This window comes from Saccopteryx leptura, chromosome 1, assembly GCF_036850995.1.
Source record: "Saccopteryx leptura isolate mSacLep1 chromosome 1, mSacLep1_pri_phased_curated, whole genome shotgun sequence".
Taxonomy (NCBI): Eukaryota; Metazoa; Chordata; class Mammalia; order Chiroptera; family Emballonuridae; genus Saccopteryx; species Saccopteryx leptura.
The window spans coordinates 219,329,965-219,357,148 of record NC_089503.1 but is presented as its reverse complement, the minus strand read 5'-3'; the positions used below and the strand labels follow the sequence as shown (position 1 = coordinate 219,357,148).

Below are 27,184 nucleotides of genomic sequence, written 5' to 3'. Positions count from 1 at the left end.
CAATTTCCTTTGTTATAAAGCAAGGGATAATAACCTCGCCATCTTACTGTATCTCATGAGAATCGCATGAGCGTGTACTCCTCAGCTCATTGTGATGAGTGCCCTGCCCACAGCCCCTGCTAAAGGAGGCTGCAATATTCCCATCCAATGCTTGAGGGCAACCTTAGACAATGATTTTCCGTACACACACACACCACTGACCTGCTAGTCACCTGGGACAGAATATGACAAGACCAAGGGTGAGAACTAATACCTAGACTGGCCACCAACATGTGACATGGTTTAATCTCAGGGGTGATGGTTAATTAATTAAACCAGTCAACTAATCTCAGATACTTGAACTAAGAAGGCAGTGAAGCAGATAGGCCCCAAGACAAACTAGCAACTTGGAGGTGGCTGGGTTAACGGTGAGGGCAGGATCCCAGAATGACGCACCACAAGCCCTTAGCAGACGTTCGTGGAACTAGTGGGAATCGAAACAGCCTTCTGATTCCAGCCTCCAGGTGTTCAGTCCCCCTCCTCCCTGCCTTCCCTGAAGCCCGGCTGTTCCTTCTTCCTAGCATGTAGCAATCAACATCCTACAACCCGAGGTCACAGGAATGTGTGTCTGTTCTTTGCAACCAGAGGTAAGGCAGTTATGGAGCCTACACCCATGAGCCTACACCCACCTGCGAAACAGGCAGGAAGGGCAGAGAATCATTCACCAGGCTGCCAGTAGGAACTCACTGAACTGACTGGGAGGAAGAAAGGGTGTGATCCATCCTGCAAAGAAAGCCTCAGGACACCTTTTATGGATGCAAGCTGCCAAAAGGAACAGCTCATAGGGGAACACCCCTGGTAGAAGTCGTATCTATCTTTAAGAAGTTCCCTGAAGTGAAATACCCAGTAAAGTCCAAAATCCCTCATACCTTTACCACCATTGATAGCCTCCTTAGAGGGGGAAAAGAAATAACTCTTAAACACTTCTTAAGATTGAAACAAAGACAAATGTGGCTGGTTTTCTCTTTGAGATATATTTTCATTATGGAACAACCACACAAAAAAACAAACAGACTATCCAAGCCCACCTCAAAGCAAAAACCAAACTAACAACAAAAAGCCATAAAGTAAAGGCTCCCCCATTCCCCTCACCCAAATTCATAGTTTAGAAAATGACACTCGGCCCTGGCCAGTTGCCTCAGTGGTAGAGCATCAGCTCAGAGTGTGGATGTCCTGGGTTCAATTCACGATCAGGGCACACAGGAGAAGTGACCATCTGCTTCTCCGCCCTTCCCCCTCTCGCCCCCCCCTCTCTCTCGCCCCCCTCCTGCAGCCATGATTGGATTGAAGCAAGTTGGCCCCGGGCACTGAGGATGGTTCCATGGCCTCTGCCTGAAGTGTTAAGAAGAACCAGTTGCTGAGCAATGGAGCAACCCCCAAGATAGGCAGAGCATCGCCCACTAGTGGGCTTGCTGGGTGGATCCTGGTTGGAGCGTATGCGGGAGTCTATCTCTCTGCCTCCTGTCGTCTCACTGAATAAGAAAAAAAAAAGGAAAATGACACTCAAAATAAATAGTCGCATCAATCATGCGGGAGCCATTGCATGCAGTCTCTCCTAGCCTGGCCTCCAATCCCATGCCAGCCTTTCGGGAGGACCAATGGGGTCCCTTTCCATTTATCATTTATTTTATTGCCTGGTTTGCCACTCAATTTGTTCCACTTCATGTTTCGGGTTTAAATATGTGAGTTCTATATTTCAACAGGATGGACAATGGGTTTCAGCAGACAGCCTCGATGTGCATTTCATAGCTACCTGCTTCGGTGCCTCTCTCACATCTGCATATGACACAGAAAATTTGCTTGCTGTAAGTTATTTAAAAGAGGCAGCAGACACACACTTCTGCATAAATCAAATCTGGAGAAGGAGTCAGGGGTGCTCTAACAGGCCAAAGCATAATTTATCTAGATTTACTCTTCGTCAGACCACTACTCAGCTGAGCTTGAACACTGTTATTGCTGCTGGCTTTTTCTCTAACCAGCAAAGGAACTAGGCTCAAAGCAGCTGCTGTTTTGATAAAGTATTCACTTCTCACAGGGGTGGGAGGGAGCAGAAAAATTCAGATCTAAAGCCACTGGCCTGGGTCCATTCAATATGTTATGAGCAACACCCGAGATAACTCCGCTTAGGCTTCTGTTTTGAGCTACAAGGTTTTTATGCCATTCTCTCCTTGTACAAGATTCAGCGCCTTCCTGGCATTGAGTGGCAATAGCTCAAGGTGACAGGCAGTGAATCACAACAAACTTCACTGAGTATGTTCTTGCAGCCTTGAAATAAAATCAGAATCTTTGAAGCTAGTAAACATTCTAAGGGCTGAACCTTGCAAGGTTATTCATTTCTAAATTTCTCTAAAAAGGATAGAAACACAGTCAAAAGAATTGTGCAAACAAAACTTCTTAATACACTAAAATTCACATTGTAACTGTCAGATCACTCTACTAAAGCATTTCAGACCTTTAACTTCTCACCCACTCTGCCCCCTCCCCCCTGAAAGGGCTCATTTTCCAATTTGAAAAGTGTAGAGGTGAGAAGCAAAAAACAACTTCAAGAAAATTTTAGGGTTCTGAATTATTTCTATGTGATCAAACTGATAAATGGCCTGAATAGGTTTAATTCCCCATTACAATAGAAAGAAACATTTTCAAAACATTTATGCAACAAACGACAATTGACATTTTAGAAACACAGATAACTTTAAGTGGAGACTTTTAATTTGCTGGCAGTATCTGCCCAGGCTCTCTTCTCTGCCCCCAAGCACCCCCCAGTCAAGAGTGGGGCCTGGCAGCCATTGTGTTACGTGAGCCAGGCTGCCTGCTCCCACCTTTACTGACTGGTCTGCACTACAGGCTGAGTCCATCCCATTTTCTGCCCCAAAAATTTAAATCAGAATGGGGACATGCTAAGTGAGTTTCTCTAGTTGCTTCAAGAACTGGGGCGTCAGCTCAGGAGGCAAGAAGCAGCCCAGTTCAGCTCTGCAAAATGAAAGCCAGTGTAGTGAGAGAAAGGAAAAATTGAACTGACGGCCACCCTGGCATTCCCATTCCGGGAGTGAGGGCAGGCTGAGTGAGCCTGGGTTCCCTGAGCCGCCACAATCCTTCCATCGACTTCCCTTTTCACTTAGCCTAGCAGAGGTTTCTCTTATTGCAAGGTATTCCAATCAGGGCTAGGGCTAGCGTAGCATTAGCCTGCCAGGACGGTTAAGTAAAACCAGAAGGATCCTTCAGCAAGTGAAAGTAAAATAATCATCAAAATTCAGAGTCAGAAAACTTACTTTGAACAAAAGAGATGGAGCTGACATGTCGTTTTGAGAATTTGGTTCCTATTTCAGTCATATATTTATTGTACCATCTTAGTCAAAAATCAAAGTGCCTCAAGTTTCCACGTGTCAGGTGGGCAGCACTTCCTTTCTAAGGTCATATCCTGCTGTCCTCCCTGCCCCCACCAGTACTGACACAGCAGCGAGACTCTCTTGCTTCTTCCCGTGGGTGTTAGTTTGCTCATGTTAAGCTTCCAACTGCTTGCTGTGTCAAATTAAAATACCCGACAAAGTGCTGCCCCCATTAGTGCTGCATTATCTAACCAATGCCATAACCCATTATGCCTAAACTCACAGGCAGCCCTCTTGTTCATCATCCCATGGTCACCAGACTGCCTCGCACTTCCCGTTGAAAGCATGGCACTCAGCAGTGTTTCCTTGGAAATGAGGAAAGAGGAGGGTAAGGAGAAAGGATCCCGGAGTCTGGACACTTGGCTACCAATCGTGATTCTTCTAATAACCACTTATCTTTTCATTTCTCTATGAAATAAAGATACTGAGACTTGACCACTGGCTTTTAGCTGAATCTCTGCCCCAACACATCTAAGAGGTGCAGCAAGAACATGAGAAAACTTAACAACGTAAGAAAACAAGATAAAATATGTCACGTTAACTGAGCGGAATATCCCAAACAAGATTGCTATTGGCCTGGCTGGCATCGGAGAGAGAATCGGAGCTAAGCCACGAAGGAGAGAAGAACGTGGCTCAGTGGCAGGGCCTGTGCTTCTGTCACCTAAGCTTTCACCACTGTGGGGAGAGCACATATGAAGAGATTATACTGGGAAGGAAGAAGAAAGGGACTGTTCTAAAAACCTATTAAGCCAGTAGTCCCCAACCCCCGGGCCGCAGACCAGTACCAGTCCGTGGGCCATTTGGTACCGGTCCGCAGAGAAAGAATAAATAACATGAAATGTTGTCAGAATAACAAGGACATGCTTGTTCCTCCTTTAACTTAGCCCAATAAATATCGTAAGTTCAACAATTATATTTAAAAATACCACAGTTTTTACGCCAGTCACATAATTTTATTTTGTGCATTTACCCGTCCCACCCTAAAGGCCGGTCTGTGAAAATATTTTCTGATATTAAACCGGTCTGTAGCCCAAAAAAGGTTGGGGACCACTGTATTAAGCACTTACTGAGAAAGCTTTGTGTAAGGCAAAGGACAGTGCTAAAGGGGGAGCCGAGAGAAGGGGCCTGGTCCACTGGCATCTAACCTCTGAGGACAGGGACCATATCTGCTGTGCTCACACTGGACTCCCAAACCCCAAGAGCACCTAGCTGAATGCTCAAGAAATATTTATTGAAAGGATACATAAATACAGCCCATACCTTTAAGGATTTATGATTAAAAAATAAATAAATGAGAGAATATGTTGTCTTTTCCTTCCAAGATCCCTAATAAGTGTGGCATCAATTGCACTTCAAGGGAACCTTCCTTGGGATAATAGAGGGTAGAATGGAAACCTCCCACAATAACCATTTTGTGTAGTAAATGATCAAATCTCATCATGGTAGCCAGTAAACAAATCTGTCACTTGACTCATTCGCTATGCTGATGCATTAGCTGAGAATGAGTCTTTTAATAAAAAGGAGTAAGTCACCCAATAATGCAACCCCAAGAACACTCTGAAATAGATATCAATTTGCTTCAAAATGTCACCGCCTCTCAAGTTGATTTACCCCTCCAACTGCCTCATACCACAGGTGATCATGTCACACACACCAGATCCATGAGGTCCAAATGACAAGCCGTCCCCCTTAAACCAAAGGTATTACCATAGCAACAAAGGGACATTTGCTGTTTTCTACCTGCCATGGCCCAATCAATTATTTAACATGCCTATATTACAGTGCCTCCGTATAAATGATCATGTTCATTAGCAGCAAGAGTCAGCTCCAAGAAAGCCACAAGCGCCAGGCAGCTAAACATACCCACACACACACACGCACATTTTGACGGCAACGCTCAAGACCACGGTGCAAAGGGGTGAAAGGAGGACAAAATGTCCTTCATTTTAAACTCGCACTTTAGAATTATATGAACATACAAATCTCCCCAGCTCTTCATTTTAAAAGAGGAAAACACCTAAGTTGATTTTATTCACGGAACACCTGTTATTAAAAGTTGCTAACACACTGGGTGATTAGATGAGAAAGAAGATCAGAGAGACAAAGGATGAAATTCACCTTAAACTTGTTTTATGGTTTTTGGTGTGGGATTTCATTCCATCCCATTTTCTGGCTTATTTCTCATTAGGAGACTAGGCAGGGGACTGGAAAATTGGACAATGAAGGGCACGGTACAGCAGCCAGCTGTGACCATCTTCTCATTCAACCTGGTCACATCTCTGCTGGCTTCCCATGGGGACATTCCCAAACAGAGGACAGGTCAGCCATATGGTTCCAAGAGAAAGGAGAGGGATCTTTCATCAAGAAGAAACAGAGATTGAGTTTGGTCCAGGGCTCCTGCAATGCACTCTGGGACATACCTCAAAATCCCAAGGCCAATACAACTGACATCGATAATTCTCTCTTAAACACCCCATGAGTTTAATCCAGATAGGGGCTGGCTAAGTTAGAGGGGCTGCTGTACCCCATGTCCACAATGACCTAGTAGCATGGTCAGCATTGAAGGGAGGCATCAGCTTTGGGGCTGGAATGCAAGGCTAACAGCTTTTTGACTCACCCATTGGGTTCTTTCTTGTCACTCCCCAGAAAGAGGAGACAAGTGGAAAAGAGGGCAGCCCCTCCGAAAGATTCTATTTTATTTTATTTACAATAGGCCATAGTCTGATAGATAATGACAGTTTCCCGATACAAGAGTTTATATTTGGTTAAAAATAATTGGCCCTGGCCAGTTAGCTCAGTCAGTTAAGAGTTGTGCAAAAAATGCACAACTGAATGGAACAACAAATGCTTCCCTTCCCCCTCCCTCTCTCTCCCTTCCTCGCTCTCTCTCTTAATTCTTCAATAAGAATTAAGCCTTGGCCAGAAAGCTCAGTTGGTTGGAGCATCCTCCTGGAGCATGAAGGTTGCCAATTCGATTTCCTGGTCAGGGCACATCCAGAAACAGCTCGATCTTCTGTCTCTCTCCCTCTGCCTCTCTCAAATAAATAAATAAATAATGTGGCCCAGAAAGGAAATCTCTACCGACAAATTGAAAGGCATATGTAACAATCTGAAGAATTCATTCCTACAGAGTTTCTGTGACACCCTTCTATAGCCCTCCATCATTCTACTTTGCTGAAATCTAGCTTGCCACCAGCTGCAGCTATCAAACTTTGATTACAGACTGCAGAGATGGCTTAATAATTTATGAAAACTGTAGTTTTCCCATAGTTTTTCCACCTCAGATATTAATTTTATTATTGTAAACACCAGAACGCCTATTAAAATATTATGATGTACAATTATTTCACTGTTCATATGGAAAAACAAAGTTTTGCAAATATAAAAAATTCATATTCATCCAAAATAAATGTCTTCCCCTTAAAGTCTAGGTTCCTTGAGAAGAGCATCACAAATAACTTAAAATGATGTCTAGGATGATCTATACACCACACATTTTTCCTGTAAATGGCTAACTGACCAAGTAAAGAAGCTAAGCACTTACAAACACTTCACACAGTAGTACCATTTGATTTTATACCCACATAAAATGAAAACACATGCCTTCGGTATCATTTACACAACTCAATGTCTTGCTGATTACCATATAAAAAAGCTTAAGACAGATAACCTCTCACAGCTGACAGTACACAAGGTATGAGTTATGACCGCTGTTTCATTTCCGTAATTGAGGGAATGCTTTTGGACAACTGGTCAAATAGCTGCTTCTCATTTCCCATGACCTGACATGCATGCCAATACACATTTACAACGTATCCATGTATACCGTATGGGGATCCATGGAAAACAGTAAGTTCTAAGAAAATCTTTTTGAAGTTTTTAGTCTTAATACGTCTCTACGCTAATAACGCTGGTTGACAATATAATAAAGCCAGCCTGACCTGTGGTGGCGCAGTGGGATAAAGCGTCGACCTGGAACACTGAAGTCGCCGGTTCGAAACCTTGGGCTTGCCTGGTCAAGGCATATATGGGAGTTGATGCTTCCTGCTCCTCCCCCTTCTCTCTCTCTCTGTCTCTCACTCCTCTCTCTCTAAAAAATCAATAAATAAAATATTTTAAAAAAAAGCCAGCCCATAAATGACATTTAGAAGGAAAGTGAACGTTCTTCTCTCAGCCGATAAGGACGTCACAGCTGCTGGTCACAGTACTACCTCCATCTTCCTGCCCACTGTAGGCACCCTCCTTGGTCACAGAACTAAAAATTAGAATACATCATGGAAAGTTCAATAATAATGTTACACTTTTAGCCTGACTAGGTGGTAGCATAGTGGATACAGCGTTCACCTGAAATGCTAAGGATCCAGGTTCGAACCCTGAGGTCGCCAGCTTGAGCACGGGTTCCCAGCCTGAGCGCGGGGTTGCTGGCTTGAGTGTGGGGTCATAGATTGAACAGAAGTAACATGCTTAACAGTATTGTTTTTAAAAGAAAAAAATTATAAACTTCAAAATGTCCAATAATGGCAAAGTGATTCTATATGATTGTGGACATTTGTACAAAATACAACTATTAAAAATTGGTCCAAAACAAGAACAATCAAAGTAGATCAAAGGAACAGAATAGAGAACCCCAGAAGTAGACCCCCACATATACAGTCATGATTCCCAACAAATGCATAAAAGCAATCAAATAGGCAAAGAAAAATGTTTTCAACAAACAGTGCTAGAATAACTGGATACCAATAGGGAAAAATCTTAACCTTGACCCCTTCCTCACATCACTCCACACAAACTGACTTGTGATGTAATATAAGCTAGATATAAATGTAAAAGCTAAAACGGTCACGTTTTAGAGGGAAATACAGATTATCATCATGACCTGGGGGGTGGGTAAAGTTTTCTCAGACAGGTCACAGAAAACAATAATAGAGGAAAAATAATAAATATAACTGTTAAAATGTAGAAATTCTCAAAGTCACAGTTAAGAAAATGAGGAGTCAAGTCACAGGCTGAGAGTAGTGACCCTCAAAACACACACTTGACAAGGGACTGGTACCCAGATATATGAAGAACTCCAACAACTCAAGAGAGAAATACAAAGGGGCGGGGGAATCTCTTCCAATGCATTTCTATGTATCTACACAAAACAGAAGGAGCCACAGCACCAGGCACAGGGCTTAAAGAAGCAACGTGGAGTGCCCCGAGAGGCAGGGAGCCTCCCCCTGTGTTCCACCTCAATGCCAGCCTTCCGGGGCCACCTTGACTCCTTGCCCCAAGTGCTATTTACTTGTTTGTCAGCCAGGAACAACAACAGAAGTAAATTTCACACAAGAACAAGTTCACACGTGGTGCTCTCAGTGCCCATGGGCGGAAGTCACACCTGCCAATGTGCTCTGTACTGTCCCTGGCTCAGCGCCCCATGAAGGTGAGGAGCCTGATCAACGCCTGTGTGCGGTGTTGCCAATGGCTGAAGGAGTTTGCTTCCCACCTCACCTGCTCTCCTCAGGTACCACGTATGAAATATTCATTTGTACAAGGGGAGCCCCATGGTAGAGACTGTGTGTTTTCCTCCCAAAGAAACTCTAATACTGCCCCCAAGGAGGAATTTCATCTGAATCTAAATGGATGGAAAATTTGTTGTAAGTGGCTTCCTGGATGTATCTTGGGGCAGAAGTTCTAGGAGGAATGTCCCTTTATATAGATGGGTAGTTACTAGGGAAGGCTGACTAAGGAGAGGCACGTATATAGCTGGCCAGCGGGAAAATGGGCTTTTCCGACCTTGAAGCTAACTGTGCTGCTCTGTCTCGGCAAGAGCCCAGACAATCCCAAGAGACTGGCTTTACCCAGTTCCAGAACACAGTAGGTTCCAATTCCAAATGGTGAATATTTGTTCAACCCATCATTCTAAGCTTTTCTAAGAGTAATCAAGCCACACCTGATCCTGAGAGCTTTTCTACATTAAGTATCATATACTGCTGAATGTTGGTTCAGCCAATGATTGTGGGTCAACTGTCTGTTGCTGTTCACCTAGAGGGCAAGGAGAAGACAGTCTGTCCTTTCTCAGCCTGCGTCTTTCACTCGTAGCTACAGACTGGGACCTCACACACTCATTCGCTTATTCTTGGTTTGTGCTCTGGTGAGGAACCTCTAGATAGGCCAGATCCCCCCAAGTCAGAAGGCTAACTATTCCAGGTCCAACAATCTTGGGAGATAGTACGGGCCAATGGTCAGGCCTTGGTACACTTAACATTACCACACTGCGCATGAGGACTGGTCCCCAGAGTCTTTCTCCCCAAAACTACCACGTCTGCCTTGGTCCTGCCTAGATCTTAAATCCCCAAGAGGTTGTTTTTCATTTGTACCTGGTGCTCCTCTCTGAGATAATTCCAAGATTAAATAAATATTGAGTTACACAAAAAGCACAGAACCAGAGAAAATTATGCAATCCGGTTGCATAATCCCTACTCAAGCCCTCTAATTCCATGTCCACGCCTCTTCCAAACCTTTCCATAAACCTGCCTGGTAAGCCCGCCTGACTGCTCAGCCTTCCTGTGGCTCCTCCTCTGCCCTTCATCTCGAAATGGCTCCTTCAGTTTTCATTCTGTATTCTGTCTTCTCCTTCCGAATCATTCAGATGAAAATGTCCTGGGAAAGAGACTCCAATTTTCAGTCCTACTCCTGCTCCTACGACCAACAACATTTACCTTCACGGTGTAAATCAGAGGTCTCAAACTCAACTCAGCATGTGGGCCGCAGAGCAAGATCACAGCTGTTCGGCGAGCCGCACTAGGTCTACAATAGAACTGTTACGCAACACTTTTCTCACTGCAGTTGAAAACAAAAAAAAATCAGTACAACAAGCACAATCGTACATGCAGTTTACTCAGTGTCACAAAACGACCAGAAACTGTAGTTCTCATCACAACTGCTGTTAACTAAGCTAATATCTAGCTAGGATGCTAGAGAAATGAAAAATACAAGTAGGCCCCTAGGCTTACTTAATTTTATCCAAAATATTTTGAACTTCATGGATTAGTCTGCGGGCCGCACAAAATTGTTCGGCGGGCCGCGAGTTTGAGACCCCTGGTGTAAATGATATATAACACAACCTCTCTGTTAGCACTAGCCTACGCCATCCATTCCAGCTCCTGATCACCTCTATCCCAGTAAATGTCTCCATCTCTCTCTCAGAGTCAAAACTGTGGTTCTCATAGATTTTAAGTTCATGATGGTGTGTGTGGGGGGGAAGGTGGGGGCTTTTTCACAGCTCATAATGCTTTAAAAATAAATGATAAAAAGATCATAGATGCTTCTTGTTCATTTAATAGTCCAAGAAAGCATTTCCCACAAAATATGGCATGGATCTAAGATCATCTGCCACACCATTTAATGTACAATAATATGAAAAGAAAAATATATTAGGTAACTCCTTAATTATCAAATACCAATAAATGCATATATTGATTGGAAGGAAGTAATAAACAGAGAGTTTGTGTTAAAAATAATACATAACATGTTTTAAAACTTTTTCCTTATTTTCTAGTTTCTACCACACTCCTTATTGTCTTCCTTTTAAAAATTAGACATAGCTCTCACAACAAATACAGAGACAGTGGTATAGGTCACTGAATTAAAGCTGTGTTACCTTAGATGGGAAATCTCAGTCAGAAACAAGTTGAAGATTATAGAAATCTCCTTTTGCCTTAAATGTTCATGGAAAGTCATATTTGATGTCCCTTTTATAAGGAAGGGAAGATTTGTCCTCTGTTTCAGTAATAAAGTTGATTTGTAAATAGACTTCAATAATTACCACAGTTCTAAATCTCTTCCCATATCACATAACTGGTTTCATATTTTTGTTTTGAAATTTAGCACTCTATTAAGGTATGTTTGTTTGTTTAGTAGAAATATTTCCCTGGCAAAGGTCACAGAATATTCAGTAGAGCCTTACTGTTACAGCAAATATTTTATTATTAGCTATCCTGTATAAAAAATAAAAAATAAACACTCTCAACATACCTTCCACCCAAGTCAGTTCCTTCCACACATTTCCTATAACCCATTCGAATTATACCCCTAAAACACAGGTTGTGTCTGCCCTCATTCAAGAACATGATTTATTAATGCAAATGTGCAATACTCTGAGACCATGTGTGGATGTCCCAGGTTTGATTCCCCTCCCCCTCTCACTTCTCTCTCTCTCTCTGCACCTCCTACAGCCATGGCTTGATTGGAGCGAGTTGGCCTTTGGTGCTAAGGATGGCTCCAAGGCCTCCACCTCAGGCGCTAAGAAGAGTTCAGTTGCTGAGCAACAGAGCAGCGCCCCAGGTGAACAGAGCATTTCCCCCTAGTGGGCTTGCCAGGTGGATCCTGGTTGAAGTGCATGTGAAAGTCTGTTTCTCTGCCTCCCCTCCTCTCATTTAAAAAAAGAAAAAAGAATCTGAGACCTAAGCTTTCTGAGAAAAATCACATGGTAAATACCTGTAAATAAGTCTGACCAAGTCTTGGCAGACTATCAGTCTCTTGGGTATGGCATGATATTTCCTACTTTGTTAAGAAAGCTTTTTCAAGATTGATGACTAATTTATTCAATATCTAGCTCTAAGTAAATAAAATTGGTTTGCAGGGAATTCAGAGCTCAAGAGGTTGTTAAACTGTTTTACATTTTTATTTTGTTTTGTTTTAGTTTTTTCATTTTAGAGAGAGGGAGAGAAAGAGAGAGAGGAGGAGGAGGAGGAGGAGGAGGAGGAGGAGGAGGAGGAGGAGGAGGAGGAGGAGGAAACATCAACTCCCATATGTGCCTTGACCAGGCAAGCCCAGGTTTCAAACCAGCAACCTCAGCATTCCAGGTTGACGCTTTATCCACTGCACCACCGCAAGCCAGGCATTTTATATTTTTAGAAACCCCAAATTATTCAGTGTTAGCTAGACATTAAGTAGTTAAGATTTTTGTTTGTGGCCACTCAGTTTACTATTAATGGCCTTGAATAATATACAATTTTGTTATCAGTCCACAACATACGAGGACAACTAAAAAACCCTCTACTGTGTGCATATCAGGCAGCACTAAAGTGTAAGGAGAAATAGATGATCTGAACTATATCCATCATACCAATAATTAATTACCTTCCAAAACAGAAACACCAAGCCCCCTAATATGAAAACCAGACAAAGACATGACAAGAAAGGAAAGCTGAAAAACTGTAGACGAGCATTTCTCATCAACACAGATGCAAAAATCCTCAATAAAATATCAGCAAATCAAATCCAGCAAAGCCTAAAAAAGCACGTGGTCCAGAAGGATAAGCAGCTAGCTTGGTTCAGAAGGCCTGCATTTGAGATCCAGTCTGTCACATACTACTTAATGGCATTGGGCAAGTCACTGAACTTTATAATAATTGACACCCGCCGACCTACTGTACAGTATTAGAGAGAAAAAATTGGCAACAGCACAGTAAATTATACTGTTACTCCAAATTAGAAAGCACTGATTTAATGAACAGCAACAACAATACCCTGAGTGATTAGAGTCAAGAGGAGGAGTTACCAAAATCAAAGCCATAGGTTTCCTCTTGTGTTGGCTTCAAAGCCACACTGGTATTCACAGCAACAGACTACAGCTCCAAGCCTAGGCAGCCACCGCAAGGGTGCACGGGCACCACCAGGCGCTGACACAACTCCCAGGAAAATGACTTAGATTCAGAGGCAGCAGACAATGGCAGGACACCACCTCTCTTGGGCACTACCTAAAACATTTGACAACACCACCATCCTAGGCTTTTTGCAAATGCTGCTTTTACATAAGTGTTCTGGCAGACTGATTTACTGGAATCTAGTACATAGCCACCAATGTATTTGAAAAAGAGAGAGAAAATAGATACACACACAAAAAAAATTCATTACCCACGGGATATGTCACAGTTAATGGTAATTAATCAAAGTATTTTGCCTCATGTAAAAAAACAGCCGTATAAATAAACCATATCAGGAATCAATGAAGCATTTGTTTTATCCTGTAAAAAAAAATTCACTAGTAGAATGCTGCTCAGATTTTCTGGTGTGTTTCAAGAAAACCGTTTTCAGAGAAAGAATGCTGCATTTTTATTTTTTTTTAAAGCCATAATCTCTTTGCTCAATTTGTTTTCTCCACCATAACTGCATTCTTTTGTATATGTGTACACACATATTAGCACAGATGTCCTTGCTTATTAACACACACATAAAAAACTTTAGGCCTAGTGTCATAAAACATGAAGAGAACGCTTTAGGAATTCCTTTTGGTATTTTAGGAATGCAAGGTTCATTTGGAAATGTTTCTGTACATCCAAATAGCATAGCTATCCCTGTAAAAACTGTCTGCTCTTCTCAACTCATCTCTACGGAACAAAATGAATGTAAATTGCCCCTTCCATAAATGGCCAATTTATTCTGTCAACTGACCTAAATTTGGGTATTTGTATTACCTTTATTGCTGCTGGTATCACCAAAATTCAAATTTCATGTACTTTGCTATTCTCTCCCAAATTTAACCCAGAAGGGAGGTTCTCTTTCATGATCCTCAACAAATCAACATTTGCACAGCAAAACTTATTGAAATGAGTGCCATTCAAGCCAATATGCCTGACAGATACCCAGGCTGCAGAAGTACTTTTTGGTGTCTCAGCAACATCAGTCACCTAAAAATACCTGAAACATAAAGGTATGTAACACGAGCGTGTCTGTGGTAAGTGACCTATTGAAAAATCATATATATAATTGAACAGGCTGACTATTTCATTCATCTTAATACGAGTTAGAGTGTTCCAAAGAATGATGCTTAGACTTTTCTTTCTTGAAATGTCTGAACATATTTTCTTCAATTCCCTAAAAATACATTTGGCTAGATTAGATCATTTTAACCCAAGGTCACAATAAAGACTACTGATAATAGCTAAGGTTTCAATAGCAGTTACAATGTGGCCTATACTGTTTTAAGTACTTTACATATAAACTAATACAGTCCTTACAACAACCCTAGGAGGTAAGTATGCCATTATTTTCCCTGGGTTCCCTTGAGAATGTTTTCTCCCAGAGGAGAAAACAGACAGAAAGAGGTTAAGTAACTTGCCCCATGTGACATGGGCAGAGCTGTGACCAAAGTCAGTGTCCTTTGTTTTTTAACTTTACTTTTCAATTACAGTTTACCATTCAGTATTATTTTGCTTTGGTTTTAGGTTTACAGCATAGTGAGTAGACAATCATGTACTTCACAAAGTGTTTCCCTCAATATTTCCAGGACAAAGTCAGTATTCTTCTGTCTAGATTATCAAGTATTTCTTAGGATAGATCAGCAGATTTAATTTTTCTGAGTGTGTGTGGAAGGATTTTATCTAAAGAGAATGGCTGATCTTGATCCAATCCAGTAATAAAAAATTTTTTTCTTTGTCTACTAACTTAATAACAAATAGTAAATTAGTAGGTTTCTCCTAGTTACTTAACTCATATTTGCCTTCTTTTATTGAGTTGCTAGTACATTAAAATGGTCCTTTGGGGGCCTAGAAAAATAAATAGCAACCACAAAGTCTACTATGCTAGTTAGAAATCTTTATACATTGCCCTCCTTTCTCTGTACAAATTTTAAAGTTTCCCTATGTCCTTCTAGACAGCTTCTATATTGGCAATTATAAGTCATTAAAATAGTCGCTGACAATGGCTGATAATGGCCATAAAGTCTCTATGCAGAGATTTCATCTGACATAGTCAAAGACCTATAAACAGTAGCAGGGTCTACTCTATGGCTTCCAATCATCAAAATGAGAGAAGATTTTCAAGGGAAAGATTAAAATCTATGTGGAAGATGGCGGGGAATAGGGAGATAAGTTCTAACTGGCATGCATAAGGACTCTGTGTGCATTCTGGAACTATGCTTACTTTATCAGAACCCTGTCAGAAATACCATGGTCCAAAGAAAATTAAGATGTTAAAGAGAATCAGAGCTGTGGAACCACCTGAACCACTAGCTGGATGGTTCAGTTGACCAGGCTGGACTCGTACCAGGCAGGTCTGGCTTCATGTGAAAAAGACAGATGTTTGGACCAGGAGGGAAGCCCCAGGTTCCACAGGACCCGGCCACAGAAGGAAGCTTTCGTTAACAGCAAAGCGACATTGATAGAATGGGTGCCAGGGCCCCAGTTCTTAGAAAGCAAGTGGCATGGTCTCAGGTATCCAAGGAGGGTCAAGTTAAGTTACAGCTTTAAATTCTTTTCTTTGCCCTGGCCGGTTGGCTCAGTGGTAGTACATCGGCCTGGCGTGCAGGAGTCCCGGGTTCGATTCCCGGCCAGGGCACACAGGAAAAGCGCCCATCTGCTTTTCCACCCCTCTCCCTTTCCTTCCTCTCTGTCTCTCTCTTCCCCTCCCGCAGCCAAGGCTCCATTGGAGCAGAGTTGGCCCGGGCGCTGAGGATGGCTCCATGGCCTCTGCCTCAGGCGCTAGAATGGCTCTGGTCACAACAGAGCGATGCCCCGGATGGGCAGAGCATCGCCCTCTGGTGGGCATGCCGGGTGGATCCCAGTCAAGCGCATGCGGGAGTCTGTCTGACTGCCTCCCCGTTTCCAACTTCAGAAAAAATACAAAAAAAAAAAATCTTTTCTTTGTCTTGAGCTTTCTCTTGCCTCTCACTCACCAAAGATAACCTCCAATCTCCATAACTTCTACCCCAAAATATAGAAACACATTTTAAATTTTCAAACTCCGTGTGCACTCTCTCCAACCATGCCTCCAAATGAGAACCAGGAAAGATACAGAAATCAATTCTATTTATTGTTTAACAACTGTCTAAACTTGTTTTAACAAGTTCATACATTTGCCCTTTGGCATTCTACTTTGAACTGAAGATTGCAATGTCTCGTCTCCTAATGAAGATTCCAAAAAATGGAAAAATGTGAGGGAAGATAGGAGGTTGATAATGATGTACCCTAGAGAGAGTCAACCTTATTTCATTCAACCCAGGGAATAGAGCCAAGGACAAACATGACATGGCCATCACAGTCTAGACTGCCCTCCTTTGTCCTAGAAATGCTGTTGGAGTAAAATATCTTTACAACTGGCCTCTTCTAAGTCCTGAAGGCAAATGCAGAGATTTCATCTGACATAGTCCTTCAGGACTTAGAAGAGGCCAGTTGTAAAGATATTTTACTCCAACAGCATTTTGGTGTTGGCCAGTCCCTCTTCCCTATGAAACAATGAAACCCCAGAGGGGAAGGGCAGCCGTTACAAAGTCATTTGAACAGGCAATTCCTGAATTCATGCATGTACCAAATGTTATGTTAGCCTGGGGTTGCTCAACCTTTCTACACTGTTGATGTTGCTAAAGAAAAAATATTCTGACACTTGTTAAACCAGTAAGAAAGATTTCATTCAGGACTACTGCAATAGGTGTCAAGACTATTGCGATAGGGGAGAGCACCCAGGTTCAACCTCAAATATACTATAGCAAAGACAAACTGGGAGTTTATACCAACGAGCAGAATGAGTGGGTCAGTAGATGGGAAATCAGTAAGACAAGACAACCAGGGTAAGGAGATTCTTACTAACCTGATCTACCAGGATTCTTACTAAATGTTGGCCAGGGTGATCAGATATCAGGAATGAGGAGATTTTCACTAAACTGAACTCATGAAATTCTTGCTAAAACTAGGTTAGGCAGGCCAAACCCAGGGCGGGCGGCAAGGTTGAGGCCTAATCAAGAAGTCTCAGAAGAGCCTAAGTAAAGTTTGGGCAAGGAGAGAGTCTTGGTCAACATTTTGGATCAGTTAACTCTTTGTCTTGAGGGGCCATCCCATGCACTGTAAGATGCTCAGCTGCACGTCTGGCTTCTACCCACAGACTGCCAGCAGAATCCCCCCCTCCACCTCCCCTACTCTGCGACAACCAAGCATGTCTTGAGACAGCACCAAATGTCCCCTGGGGGCAAAATTTCCTCTGCCTAAACACTACAGCTTTAGACCAAGAGCTGGAAAACTTGTTTGATAAAATCAGATAGTTTAGGCTTTGCATGATACATTTACTCTCTATGCTGTTATCTGGTGGAGCAAATAAAAACAGGCAGGGCCCTGGCTGCTTGGCTCAGCGGTAGAGCGTCAGCCTGGCGTGCGGGGAACCCGGGTTCGATTCCCAGCCAGGGCACATAGGAGAAGCGCCCATTTGCTTCTCCACCCCTCCCCCCTCCTTCCTCTCTGTCTCTCTCTTCCCCTCCCGCAGCCGAGGCTCCATTGGAGCAAAGATGGCCCGGGCGCTGGGGATGGCTCCTTGGCCTCTGCCCCAGGTGCTAGAGTGGCTCTGGTCGCGGCAGAGCGACGCCCCGGAGGGGCAGAGCATCGCCCCCTGGTGGGCGTGCCAGGTGGATCCCAGTGGGGCGCATGCGGGAGTCTGTCTGTCTCTCCCTGTTTCCAGCTTCAGAAAAATACAAAAAAAAAAAACAGGCAGAAGGCCGGATTTGGTCCATGGGCCATTGTTTGTCAAACTCTACTTCAGACTAAGTACTACTTTTTAAATAAATCTAGATAGTATACAGATAATTATATCTATCAAAATAGACATTTCCTTAAAACTACGATAAGGGTCTTAACTTTCTATCAATATTATTTTCTCAGTTGAGGGGAACAGAATTAGAGGCAGAATCTAGTAGCAGTCCACATTATTTTTTACATTAGAAGAATGTGTTCCTTCTCAATAGTCCAAGGAAAACTGCTCAAAAATGTTCCTGCAAACCTGACTTCTCTCTCCTAACATAACTCAAACTTTATTCCCATCCTTAGGTTCTAAAATCCCCAACTGTATGGACTGTTAATATAGGAGTTTGGTTTTGTTGTTTTTTTAACTGACACTATTTTGGGGTTTATATTTTACATGTTTTTCATACTCTCCTTTATCTAACATTCTGGAATGCATCTCTAAAATTAATCTATTCCTGGCTACAGCGTCTGTGAATATGAACTAGGTCACTAGGCTACCACCTTATCTTGCTTGAGGGTCAGCTGCATGAACCCATATGCTCCTAGAAATAAATATATCTCATTTATGAACAGGATTACCCTGGAAATGAGGACATGCTAAAAATGATCCCAGGACTACATAAAGGTTATACCACAGTCCAGCTACTGAACAGGAAAATTTAAGTTCTGCAGTGCCTTTGTTTTTAATAGCTTCAACAAATGGCACTAAGAAAAAAGCATTTACTGGTCAAAATTACTAGGAAAAATATAGAAAATATCCCCAAACAAAACAAGAAAATGTGTTGAATATGTAAATTACAAACCCTCTAGGATGTATCTGCCATGTGCTTATTCTTCTCTGATGAAAGCATCAGCATTACAATTTCAGCAGCTTTGATACCAAGACCCAAAGAGCAAAGCAGCAATAGATCATCAAACAGAAGTCTTTCTTTTCAACTGATTTCATTTTTAAATCATAAAAACAATGTTTAATCATTATAAAAGATATACACAGAAACATAAAGATAGCAAAAAAATCACTCAGAGCACCGCCAAAAGAGATTTATTTTTAAAGCTTTTAATAATTTTCTATCCTTTTCTCTATACTTTCTAATAACTTCATAAATTTTACAAAATCAGAAGCATCGTACATGTGCGGGTATACACATTTGTCAAAACCTTGGCAATAGATAACAAACATGAAATCTGCTTGACCAGGCAGTGGCGCAGCGGATGGAGCGTCAGACTGGGACACAGAGGACCCAGGTTCGAAAACCTGAGGTCGCCGGCTTGAGCACGGGCTCATCCAGTTTAAGCACAGTCTCACCACTTTGAGCATGGGGTTGGTGGCATGAGCCCAAAGGTTGCTAGTTTAAAGCCCAAGGTTGAGCCCTGGCTGGTTGGCTCAGCGGTAGAGCGTCGGCCTAGCGTGCGGAGGACCCGGGTTCGATTCCCGGCCAGGGCACACAGGAGAAGCGCCCATTTGCTTCTCCACCCCTCCGCCGCGCTTTCCTCTCTGTCTCTCTCTTCCCCTCCTGCAGCCAAGGCTCCATTGGAGCAAAGATGGCCCGGGAGCTGGGGATGGCTCTGTGGCCTCTGCCTCAGGCGCTAGAGTGGCTCTGGTCGCAACATGGCTACGCCCAGGATGGGCAGAGCATCGCCCCCTGGTGGGCAGAGTGTCGCCCCTGGTGGGCGTGCCGGGTGGATCCCGGTCGGGCGCATGCGGGAGTCTGTCTGACTGTCTCTCCCTATTTCCAGCTTCAGAAAAATGAAAAGAAAAAAAAAAAAAAAAAAAAAAAAGCCCAAGGTTGCTGGCTTGAGCAAGGGGTCACTTGGTCTGCTATAGCCTCCCGGTCAAGGCACATATGAGAAAGCAATCAATGAACAACTAAGGAGCTGCAATGAAGAACTGATGCTTCTCATCTCTCTCCCTTCCTGTCTGTCTCTCCCTATCTGTCCCTATCTGTCCCTCTCTCTGTCTCTGTCACACACACACACACACACACACAAAAACACACAAATACAGGATCTATATCTTTACTCTCTTCTATTCATTCTTCTACAATTCTATCATAAAAACACAGAGATCCAAACAAAAGTTATATACAAATGTACTTAGTCATTCATTGAAGAATATTCCTAATAGTTAAAAATTGGCATAAGCTACATGTTCAATAATAAGAGAAGGATTAAAGCTATATATGAGGCATTCATATAGTAGAATGCAGGACAACTAATATAACTGGATTTCTTTTTAAAGTATTTAATGACTTGGGATTAAATCTTCATTCCTGTTCCTTCCATTTAATACTATGTCCTAAGCATTTGTCCAAGTTATTAAATTCTTCAGAAATCCAATTTATAGAATTTAGACTTTAGATTTATAGAAGACGGAACAGAAGGGATTAAAGATAAAGATTCATTTTTTTTCTTGATATCATTGCTAAATCTTTTGCCAAATGTTCTAGCAATTTACACTCCCACTAGCAGATTCTAGGGACATCTCAATGAGACATTAAGAAGATGTCCTCTTAAATCAACAGTGCAAATAACCCCCAAAATTATAATAAAGTTTCATAATAGTAATCATTTAAATTTTCTAGATGCCTGTAATTAAACCTCCTAAAATATTTAAAAGAATTGATAATTTTAAGTGACTAGAGACAAAAAAAGGTAAGATTCCTTCCAAATCCATTTTATCTATTCGTTTATTTTAAAAAGTGCTGATATACTGATCTGCAAATTATTTACTAAAGCTCTCTATAAGGAAGAAATCATCCAAACTATATAGAGACTTCTAGTTCTAGACAATATCTGTTCTCTCCTTCCTTATTAATGGAAACCAAATTTTCTACCAAGTAGCAAAGAACTAAGGCAAAAAACTATCTCCTAGCTTTGTAACCAGAAATGATACTGTGATATCATCGTCTGATCAATGAGTATTAAGGGAAATCCTCAGAAGTCCTTTCAGGAAAGTCCCTAAAAGGAATGGGGGAGGGAGGACAGAAGGCAGACTGCTGACAAAGCTCCCTGTTGCTCTTTGACCTCTCCCTTCTTCCCTAGCAGAGGACCCCTGGAGCAGCTGGACCGGCCATGCTGACATGAGAATAGGGGGGAAAGAATGACACCCAGCAGAGTGGAGCAGAAAGACACTGGGTCCCTGACAATCAAGGAACCACTCTACTAAACCTGATAGCCTAATTCCAGACTTATTTTATGTGGGAAAAAAATAATCCTCTAATTTGTTTAAGTCATTGATCCGGGCAGTTACTTATGGGTGAATCTAACTATAACTAATATATCCCCTGCTAGAGTTATTGTACAAGGATAAGATGCAGATAGAATTGATAGGAATCAATTAGCTTACTTAAATACTCATTCAGTCATCCATAAAATCAACATCTCTTTAACACCTGTGTTGGTTGACAAACACAGAAATAAATAAGATGTAATTTACAGTCTAAAAGATGCAACTGAACAGACAATTAAAACAAAGTTTAATGAGTCATATGGTAAAGAAAGAATGATATGCGGTGGCAACATATAAGACAAAGCACTTCACCTGACCTGAGCTGCAGTGACACAATGGATGGAGTGTCAACCAGGAACGCTGAGGTTGCTGGTTTGAAACCCCGGGCTTGTCCAGTCAAGGCACATATGACAGCAATCAAAAACTAGAGTGGCCTGACCAGGCCGTGGCACAGTGGATAGAGCGTCAGACTGGGATGCCAAGGACCCAGGTTCGAGACCCGAGGTCGCCAGCTTGAGCGCGGGCTCATCTGATTTGAGCAAAAGCTCACTAGCTTGGACCCAAGGTCGCTGGCTCAAGCAAGGGGTTACTTGGTCTGCTAAAGGCCTGTGGTCAAGGCACATATGAGAAAGCAATCAATGAACAACTAAGGTCTCGCAACGAAAAACTGATGATTGATGCTTCTCATCTCTCTTCATTCCTGTCTGTCTGTCCCTGTCTATCCTTCTCTCTGACTCTCTCTCTGTCTGTGTAAAAAAAAAAAAAAACTAGAGTGAAGCAACTATGATTTGATACCCCTCGCTCTACCCCCTCCCATAAAATCAATAAAATAAAATCTTAAAAAAGTAAAGAAATAGTACTTAACCCAAAATGGAAGGTGAATAGGATCAGAAAATTCTGGTTGTTACAAAATTTCAGTTAAGACTGAAAAAGGTAGTGTTAGCCAGGTAAATGGGGCAATGAGGGAAGAGTATTTCATGGAGAGGGAAGAGCATATGCAAAGGCCCAGACGACTGGCCAAATATGCAGGGAGAACAAGGGCGAAGTAAAGGGTAATCCTAGTTTTCTGTCGTGGGTCTGAGAAAGGAAGGCAGCAGAGCCCAACATTTAGGTCTACATGCTCTGGGAGTCCATCGCTACCAACGAATAGTTTTGTGACTTTGAAAAAGTTACTTCATGTGTTTCAGTTTCCACATCTGTATAATGGGAATAATAATAGAATCTATCTTGAAGGATTTTGTGAAGAGTTACATAAAAGTTCTTAGAACAGTGCCTGACATGCAGGAAATGCCACATAAATGTTAGCTACATAAAACTGATGGTGATGCCATTCACAGAGACAGAGAACATGTGAGAAGGCACCAAGTTTGGGGGGGGGGGGGCAGAATGACAAGTTCCGTGTCACATATGTTAAACTGATGTGCCTGCAGGACATCCAGTAGGCAAAAATACGGGGCTAAAGTTCAGAAGAAAGTTGTGGGAGTCAGATGTTACTTTATAAAGGGTGGTGTTGGGTGACATATGAGCAAGGACCTCGCAGACATGAAGAAGTGTGGCCCTGAGGGGTGAGCACGTAGGGGAGATGTGGAGAAAATAGCCTGGGTCTCTCCTAGAGAACACCGACATTCAACAGTCAGACAGATGAGAAAAGGCTGAGACAGAGCACAGTGAGACAAGAGAAAAAATAACAAACACTAGTTCTCATAGAGTGGAACCATAAAGATGAAAGGAACAAACAAAAATATCAATGACAATAAGAGTGAAACGTCATCATGAATAGGGAAGAAGCATGATGGAAATAAGGGTAAGAACAAAAGGGTCTCAGTAAAAAAAATATAGAACTTCTTAAGAACCAGTGTTTAAAGTTTATAAATTATTTAGGAAAAGCACATAGTGAAATCTCTAACTTTGCAAGCGTCAGAAAGCTCCTCTAGTAAGCTAACTGCCTTCCCAATGAGGATACACCTCAGAAAAGTCTCAGATAGTATCTAAGTAGGAAAGAATCATTTTTCAAGGAAATAAATGAGAACACATTGGCTTCAGTGAAAAATAATACAAATTGTATTTTGCAAATAAAGTTCTGGACCCAAGCTTTCAGCTACTAAACTAAAAAAATAAATTTAAAAAGCCATTCTAAATTGCATCACTTAGGGCCTTGAAGGAAACTCAAGAGATATCCATTGGTCCAGATGGTACACAGGACTATTTGGGGGAGCTTGCTGAAAACTGCCTCACCCAAGGCCTGCCGAATCACAACTTCAGGGCATGAGGTTAGGAAAACCTTACTGCTTTTTGAAATTTTGGAAATAAGTTCATGAGATAATTCATGTGCATACCAACACTTGAGAATCCCCAGGGGCTAGAGAGAATGAATGACATGGACATAGCTAATGAGAGTGTCCAGAGCATTTCTCAAACTTTAACATGTATCAGAACCACACTCTACTCCCAGAGTTCCTGATGCAACTGTTTACATTTTCAACAAATTTCCCAGAAGAGGCAGCTGTTGCTGGTCATCTGGGGACCACAGTGTGAGGACCTCTGGTCTCCACTAACATCATTAGAGGCTGTGCTCTGAGTTCATAAAAGCAAAGCAGCCCTGTACTCTTAAAGACCAAGAAAGGAAAAGTATTCCAAGAGTGATGTTAAAAATGAAATAGAGCCTGACCTGTGGTGGTGCAGTGGATAAAGCGTCGACCTAAAATGGTGAGGTCACTGATTCGAAACCCCAGGGTTGCCTGGTCAAGACACATACGGGAGTTGATGCTTCCTGCTCCTCCCTCCTTTCTCTCCCTCTCCCCCTCTAAAATAAATAAAATATTTTTTTAAATGAAATAGAACACATGACTGAATATAAACTATATATATTTATCCTAAGCCATTCTGGTCAACCAAAATGAAATTATAAGGACTGAACTAGAATAAAATTATAAGGATGCTGAATAAATAAAAAGATTAAGTTCACCAAAAAAAAGGGTAGAAATAGGTCATAATTTTAAGATCAATAAAATTGTGGAAGCACAAGCAGAATGAACCAACTTTAGAACGACAGTATTCACTAACTGGTTTATTTGACTCTAAGAAGTCATTTTTAGGTATCTTTTATGTGTTATTGACTTAGAAAAATCTAGTCCCAGGCTATTCTGGAGACTAGATTTTTTTTAAATTCAAAACTACTTTTGAAAATGGTTTCCCACTGGTCCCACACAAAGCCAGGGAAACCAGAGAAACATTCCTCACTCCCCAGGACTCTGCATGACTCAGGCATCCTGGTATTGCTTTAGAACAGACAGCATTCTAATGCTGCTGCACTGCTCCTCTTTTCTCATGCAGACAGCTCTTAACCCTGAAATACTCTAGTCAAATAATTCTCTCAACAGCTCAGAACATCTGTAATTGCCTCTGTCTACCTGCTATTTGTCCCACTGTTCTGAGAATACATCCAAATCCATAACAGATGAACTCCACTGACAGCATCGCCACAGGCCCATCGTACACGTTTTATATCAAAGTGTCTCCAACCCTCTTCAAGCTCATTTTTTACTTGTGGTCCTTGATGTGCTTGCTACCTTTAGTATCTGCTATCATTTCCTCCCAAGAAAGTAACACACCTAAGTGTGAGATCCTTTTATTATCCGTGTTACTCTCACACTCACGAAGCTCCCGCCACCTTCTAAGTATCTTTGCCCAGGCTTTCCTCTTGGTTACATATGTTTGCTTTTGTATTCTCCCAATCCCACCCCCAATGCCCTCCTATTCTCCCCACAATGACCGCACTTCTAAAGGGCAGAATACTTGATACTTTTACCTTTTCAAAAATCAGTGTAAATATCATTCTGTTGACATACAGAACTGCTTTTTAGAGCTAAGAGGCAAAAACAAGTTCCAAGTAACTTTTGTTACACAGACAGGTGAATGGTTCAAGCTGACTCTAGATTTTCCCAGGATTTATTACTAGTTATTTCTTTATCATGAAAATGTTGATTTCGTTTATGGCCTTGTAACTAGAGCTCCCTAAGACATTAGAAGGTCTTTCAGTGGTCAGAGTTAACCGGGAAAAGCTCTATTAACAGGAGACACACACAAACACACACACACGCATCTAATGAGCAAAACTCAGAGTCTGCCATGATCAAATTCCAAATATACGAAATAACTGCCCACTAAATAGTTTCTGAAATATCTTCTTAATTAGAAAGGGGACATTATAAGAATTCCCATATAGATGCAACATAGCCATTTACGACTGTCGGCTTTTCCTTATCCTAAACTATCTTCAAGAGTATGAACTTCTCTTAAACAAACCATGTTGAGAAAACTGGACATCTACATGCAAAGGAATGAATTTGGATTCTACCATTACACCACATAAAAAAATTAATTCAAAATGGATCAAAGACCTAAACATAAGAGTTAAAACTTGAGAACTCATAGAGGAGAACAGAAGAAAAGCTTCAAAACAATGGATTTGGCAATCAGTTCTCAGAAATCACAACAAAAACACAGGCAATGAAAGTGTAAATAAATTGAACTATATCAAGTACAAACTTAATGGAATATTTTAGACCAATACATTAAATATTTTAATAGAAAAATAAGCATCTGATGTAATAGCCTTAACTTATTAACCTATTGTCACATTTTTATCTTGCATAAAGTATATCATCTTTCAATATTAACATGCACAGAATGCTATAATATTATAACTACCTTTTAAAAGATAGGTACAATTTGTAGGATTGAGAATCTCCGTAGCACACTTTATACACAATGCTTACATTGTGTAAAATTAATAAATTCACACGAATGATTACTAATGAATGTCCATGGCAATGAAAATAACTTCACAGCAAAGCCTTCTGCTTCATTTCATAGCAATACTCCCTGTGAAGGTTTCAAAGAGCTTCACAAATCTTAAGGACACTGGAAAGAAAGCATCTCATCGGTTTGAACCACAAATTGTGCAACAAAACCTTCATCACATGTTTGCAGAAAAACGCTGGGCTGGCTGGTAGGTGTGGGAAAGCACACAGCCCAGGGTCCTCCACTGCTTCCCTATCTCATTCCTCTGCAGCCTCAATTCAAATCAGAAAGCTGAAGTACAACTTAGTAATGAATTTGAAGAGAAGATATTCATAAAATTTAGTATTTGGCATCTAGACCCCAAACAGGTTTATCCATTTACATCCAGGGGAAAATATACACATTTTAAGTTAGACTTAAAGTTCAAAGTATAGTTATATTTGATCACATTCTCAATCTGGTCTAATGATAAGCTACTTGAGCACATAACCCTGTGTCAAAACAGTATGCTAAGACTATTGGCATTGTTCTATTCAAAGAAAAAAATGTAGGAAATAACTGAATAAAAAAAATATGAAGATTAGTTAGAGGTAAGACCTGAATTCATCGAGGGAGTCAATCTTCCGTGGTGCTTGTCAAAGACGGATTCCTAGACCCTGCCCCTACCATTCTGAGTCTGACTTTGACGCACTAGACTGGAGCCAAGTCCTTCGAATTTTTAATGTGCACTTTTAACAAGAATTCTAAAATACAAAACACACCATCAGTAAGATGGGAATTAAAAATCTTAGAGTTAACAATACCAGTTGTTTAAAACTTAAAAGTCACCTCTTTTTAGAATTCACGGTTAGTACCACATATGAGCCTTCAAACACACACAAATCACAAAATGATAAACTGGTTTCATTACATTATTGCTCCTTCTGGTTTTTTTATTAGACTTAGAGCTCCCCAGATTCATCATCCTACTTCTGAACAAGCGTATACTGCTTTCCAGGTACACCCGCACAGGAGGTCTGTCACCACAAAAAATAGTAGGAGGCTCTAAAAAATAATATCAGTGGGTCAAGATGCAGAAGAAACATTTACTGCTTTGAGTAGGAGGGAGAGAACGGTCTCTTAAAAAGACGACTTTGAACAAGTTAATGTTCACTTGGGTGTGTACATTCAACTAAGCATTTTTAAAGTATATTACTGAACATTACTGAACTCCTATCAATAAGAAGAAAAGAAGACAT

General features: G+C 41.5%; 1 protein-coding gene across 3 annotated transcripts in view; it reads right to left on the bottom strand.

Moving 5' to 3' along the window:
- Positions 1–27,184, bottom strand: part of FHIP1A (FHF complex subunit HOOK interacting protein 1A) — a 254,514-nt gene that overhangs the window by 140,481 nt on the left and 86,849 nt on the right. The gene's annotated exons all lie outside the window — the stretch shown is intronic.